This window comes from Myodes glareolus, chromosome 22 (assembly GCF_982192425.1).
Source record: "Myodes glareolus chromosome 22, mMyoGla1.1, whole genome shotgun sequence".
NCBI classification, from domain to species: domain Eukaryota; kingdom Metazoa; phylum Chordata; class Mammalia; order Rodentia; family Cricetidae; genus Myodes; species Myodes glareolus.
In genome coordinates, this window is record NC_142047.1 from 39,676,564 (window position 1) to 39,682,563 (window position 6,000).

Below are 6,000 nucleotides of genomic sequence, written 5' to 3' on the forward strand. Positions count from 1 at the left end.
TAGCTTGGTGATAGAGAGAGCACTGAGCTAGCATGTACAAACCCTGGGTTCCAGCCTTAGCACTAAAAATAGAACTAGATTTATTTCTCTCTCTCTCTCTCTCACACACACACACAAACACACACACAAAGTTTAACTACTTCTATATGATAGCTGAAAAACAATTACACAAAGAATGGACAAAAACAAGCTAGAAGAAAAATATAAAAGCAAGTCTAGGAAGAAAAGTGAAGACTTTTTTGATGTGTTAATTTGAAGATGGTTCTAAAGACTGAGAGAAAAACACAACTAGGCTAATAGCAGTAGGTAAATGGGACCAGCTGAAAAACAAATGATGCAACTTGCTCATTTATTTGGCCAGTATGCTTGCATAAGTACATATATACATACATATATAATATATATTAATGCATTTCTCACACTGTTAAATTCATGATGAATAAACTATTCTTTTAAAACCTACAATTTATACTTAAACCAAATAGTTACTTGATAAATTAATTCGTGCGCGCACACACACACACGCGCACACAGGCCCTGGTCACTGATGAAATCATTAGCAATGTCACATTACTATTCAGGACAATAATTCATTCTTTAGTATTGAGAGTCCATAGGGGCCTGGTTTGCTTTGCCACACTGAAAACAGAAACAGCAGGGATCCCTGGTACACGAAGCTTACTTCCCTATTCTTTCATCAGCTTCCAAGTGCTCTAGTTATTCTTTTGTTTCTGTGGCTAATCTATTACTTAGGGTACTTATCCCTCTCCACAGTGGATGCAAGGGGCACTGAACAGGAATATTAGCAGTTTCCTCAAGGGGTGGGAGGGAGTTGGTTAAAGCCTTCTGCTGCTTGACAGGAGTTACACGCTATATCCCACACTGAAAATGTAACCTAAAGAGCTTTCAATGATGAAAATCCTATTGCACAGGATTTATAAACTTCACAAAGACCATTCAGTTTATATTATAAGACAATAAAGATGTTTGGAAGGTGATAACAAGTACCAATGAATATAGATAGCAGAGTATACACAGGATCAGAAATACTGACTGGTGTATAAGAACATTAGAGAGCAGTTTGTGTGGGTGGGTAGCGATCTAGAGTTAACCAGATCTCGTAATTTTTGTATGTGTGCATGGGAGGTGGTTGTTGCACATGTATGTGGAGGCCAGAGACAACCTCAAGTTGTTCCTTGGGGGGCCACCTACTTTGTTTTCTGAAATAGTCTCTCAGTTGCCTGAAAGGCTGTGGCTGCCTGCTAACTCTGGGATTACAAGCATGCTCCATGTCCAGACTTGTTTACATGGGTGCTTAGGATTGAACTCAGGTACTGTCAAAACTATCTCCCTACCTTGATATTATAATTTTGGTAAGATAACTCTAGGGATGAAGGCAGGGAGCAGAATCACTTTGTGTGTAAGAGAAAGCATTCTAGTGTTTGCCCTGTAATGACTTCTAGAGGAATAACAACAACACACCCTGATTTGGCGCAGTAGTACACAAGGCAAAGTCTGTAGCCACTACAACGCCACAAAAGCCGGCGTACCACTTTAACCAATGTGTCGCCATGGCTACTGTAAAACAAGTGTCATGTTATGCACTCAAATATCTGCTGAATGAACAGGTTAATTATCCCCCACCACGGTGCCCAAGTTCCTTCCTATGAAAAACAAAGTCATCGTGGATTCTTTAAAGATTTGTTCCTTGGATAAAAGAAACCAAGAAGCAGCTAAATGGTGGTGGCACACACCTTTAATCGTAGCATGCTGAAGGGAGAGGCTGATCTAAAGAGAAAGTTCCAGGGCAGGCTCCAAAGTTACAGGGAAACCCTATCTCAAAAAAAAAAAAAAAGAAAAGAAAAAAAGAAAAAGAAAAAAAAGAAAGAAAGAAAAGAAAAGAAAAGAAAAGAAAGGAAAGCTAAGAAAGAAAAGAAGAAGTAATGCAGTGATGTGTGCTAATGATAAGAGCAGAAAGTAGAACTATTAGGTATTAACTAGTGTTGTGGTGTAGGCAACTGATAGCTATTAGCAGGCTTGAATGTCATGGGAATGGATTCCTCCTTCACCAGATTGAACCCCACTTCCTGTGTTCCTATTAACACTAATATTACAAATGAAAAACAATGACTGGAAGGAAAGGGTATCATAACTTCCCCTCCATAATACTTAAATACTTAAAATACTTAAGGCTGACTCAAAGGACCCCCTGAGAACTAACTTTTATGGTACCAGAAGGTGCCACACAAGCTTCCAAAAGAAATAGGCACCCAACAGTTCTAGCCAGCTATGACAGCCATGGACCACATCAATGACCAACAATGCAAGATAACTCTAAGGGTGCAGTAGTCACATACATACCTTGGTAACCAACAGCTCTCTAATTGGACGGAAGCCTGGCTCAACAAGAAGGAACCCATAACTGGTACCAGAAACCTAGCTAACTACTCAGTGCTACCGAAGTCATGGTTACTAGAAAAGAATTTACAGCCACCAATTTACTAAACCAGCATCATACCTAATAACAATCTACAAACATCTGTCCTTGTACCCACAGATAAGTATAGTCTTCAGCATTCATCAGTGAAAGTTCTCTTTGCAACAGTCGAAGACCACAAAAGAAAACCACAACCAATCAAAATGGAGCTGTGGAGTCCAGTGCCAGTGGATATATTTGTAAAACTCTCCTACACTTAAGGCTCAGGAAACGTTTTGGAAAAGGAGGAGGAAAGAGTGTAAGAGCCAAAGTGAATCAGAGTAGTTTGCTGTGAGATTGCATCCCCTAATGATATCAGAAGCTATACCCATAGAGTCTCACCAACACGGCTGCCCAAACGTGAGCTGAATAAGGGTAACACCAATGAAAATATCAAACTGGATGGAGAAAAACCTATGGCACCTCAACCCTATGCAAAGAACTATAGACAAGTGAGGAAAGTTGGGAACAGGAGAAGTGGCCTTCCCCATGAAAGACCACACCAATTGGTTGTCCGCTCCAAACCAAAACACACATATACACAGCACTATAAGGAATGAACAGGTTGTATTTAGGAACAAACATGTGCATGTGTGTACGTGTGTGTGTGTACAATAACAATTAGTAAAAAAAAAAAAGAGCCTATATATTTGAAGGATAGCAGGAAGGAGGAGGGGGTATATTATATGGGAGGGATTAGAAATGGGAAAGAAAAGAGAGAAATGTAATTAAATTATAACCTTGAAAAAACAAAGACTCTAAAGCTGGAGAGACAGCTCAGTTGGTAAGGTACTTGCTGCATGAGCATGAGGACCTGAGTTTGATCCTCAGCACTCAGAATCCATGAAAACCAAACCAAACCAAAACAAAACAACAGGTGAGCATTATAGTGTGTGCTTGGAATCCCAGTAGTATGCAGGCAGGTAGACAGATCCCAATAAATTCCTTGACAGCCAGCTTAGTCTAATCAGCAAGCCCCAGGTCCCAGAGAAAGGCTCAACCTCAAAAAACAAAGAAATATGTCTTGTAGAAGACCACCCAAGGCTGACCTGTGCACATGCAGACACAGAAGCATGTGTGCCTCCTCTGCACAAAGAAAGATTTAGGGCACGGTATGAAAGGGTAACTACAGAACGAGACACAGGTAGAGACAGCAAGGCTTTAATGAGGCCCATAATAAAGCATTAATTTTATAGTTTGTATTTTTAAATTCCTTTAAATCTTCTCTGTTATATGATTTTTAGTCAGAAGAATGGAGTATGAGTTATAACTCTGGCCCTGAAAGAAGATGTAACATTCTGAAGTGAGTCAAAGATGACAAAATTACTATTTAGCAGGTGGCCTTCTGGTAAAGAATAAAGGCCTATCACCAGGATACTTTCTCTTTAAGAGTTACTGTGAAGGCCTATAGAGCACCTGAGCTGGAAAACCCTCCAGAAATCTGTCTCCTAGGAATCGTAATAGCATAAAGCCTACCTAAAACGTAAGCTGCACATTGTTCTCTGGGGCCTTTGTCCATTTCTACCCCATGAAAGCGTTTTTCTCCACAATGGCTCCTGCAACTATTGTCTACTCCATTTCTATGACAGCATTCCCTTTACAACAGTGCCTTTGGTCATTGTCTGTTCTTAACCCTTCAGGGTGCCCTGCTTTACTCTGAAACAAACCCCACCACTGATGCTATGCTGAGAGTCTCTACAGATGCTGTGCTGGGAGTCTTCACAGATGCTATGCTGGGAGTCTTCGCAGATGCTACGCTGAGAGTCTCTACAGAATTCTCTCAGTCGAGGTCAGAAGGGCTGGGAAGCCAAGAAGAGATCAGAGGAAGACACTGGTAACAAAGCAAGTACTTGAGAAGATGGGAACTCTATTACTTTTGCAAATTTTCGGTAAGTCTAAAGTTAACATCAAGATTAAGTTTATTCTTTAAAAAGACTAGAAAAAACAAACTGATACATGACACATGGTGAATACAACCTAACTCTCAAAACTGCCTAGCTACTCAGTCATCCATAGCAAAGTAGTGAAGGGGCTAGCCAGCCTGTCACCGGAGGAGATGTATTGGCCTTATCTACTTGTTAGCTAGTAACTAAAACCTGCAATGACCTTAAACGACTTCAACACTCTTACGGGGTACCACTGAATGGCTGTAAAACTACTACCCTCACTTCTTTTCCTTTTCCAAAGCTAACTTCAGGTCTAAGATGTTCTGATGCCCCTAAGTCACACATTCGTGAGTAGGATAATAGCAGGGCAGTCTGGGTAAGATACAAAAATATTCATCATCTGGAAATGGTAAATAAAACTATTTGCACAAACCACGTGTCCAGTTAATGTAGGAGTAAATACAAAAGTCCATGTTACTTAGGAGCATCGTTCAGTATATCACTTATTCTTCCAACCAGTAAAGACACTTCACACAAAAAAATCATTTTTTCCTCTTCCTCAAAAGCAATGTTTCTTGTTTTTAAAATTAGAATGCTTACCACAGACTGTAGCCACACAGAGAAGACAAGACCAAGAGGAGAGTGACAGTCCCTCAGCTGGACAACCCAGTCTCTAGACCCTAGACCCTGGGGTAAAACCTCAGCCGCTCCTCCATCCCCTTCAGGGGCACTAGCTAGTCACCTGAAGCCTCCTGCTGCTACAGCATCTCCCCCATCAGACCTTGTAATCTATAAGCCCCAATTTGCTCGCAATCCCACCCATCCTGAGACCTCAGCGACTCCCTGAGACACAGACAGCAGCTGTAATGATCGGTCCAAGTAAGGATCCCTGAGATACAGACGCCAACTACAAGGACTGGACGAAGAGGCAAAGACACTGCCTGCACTAATTGGAGGAAGGTAGGCTCCAATGCAAGAACACATTCAACAACCTAAAGAGCAATATGGCAACATCAAAACAGGAAGACCCAAACATCCTAACCCAGAAGAAGCAGAAAACAACCTTAAACATAACGTTTTGACAATAATAGAGAGTCTTAAAGAGGAAATAAAAGACTCCCTTAAAGAAATGGAGGAAAAGAAAAAAAATTGGAAGAAATCAATAAATCTCTTAAAGAAAGCCAAGAAAACCAAGAAGAAGAAAAAAACAGGTGAAGCAAATAATTCAAACAATTCAAACTTGAAAACTGAAATAGAAGCAATTAAAGAAAACACAAACCGAAGGAATTCTGGAAATGGAAAATCTAGGTAAACAAACAGGAACTACGGATGCACACATAAACAAGAGAAGACAAGAGCTGGAAGAGAGAATCTCAGGAGTTGAAAGATACAACAGAGAAAATAAATTTATTGGTCAAAGAAAAGGTTAAATCTAACAAAATCTTAACACAAAACATCCAGGAAATCTGGGACACCATGAAAAGACCAAACCAAAAAATACTAGGGATGTAAGAAGAACAACTCCAGCTCAAAGGCTCAGAAAATACATTCAACAAAGTCATAGAAGAAAGCTTTCCCAACCTACAGAAGGATATACCTAGAAAGGTACAAGAGGCTTACAAAACACCAATTAGACTG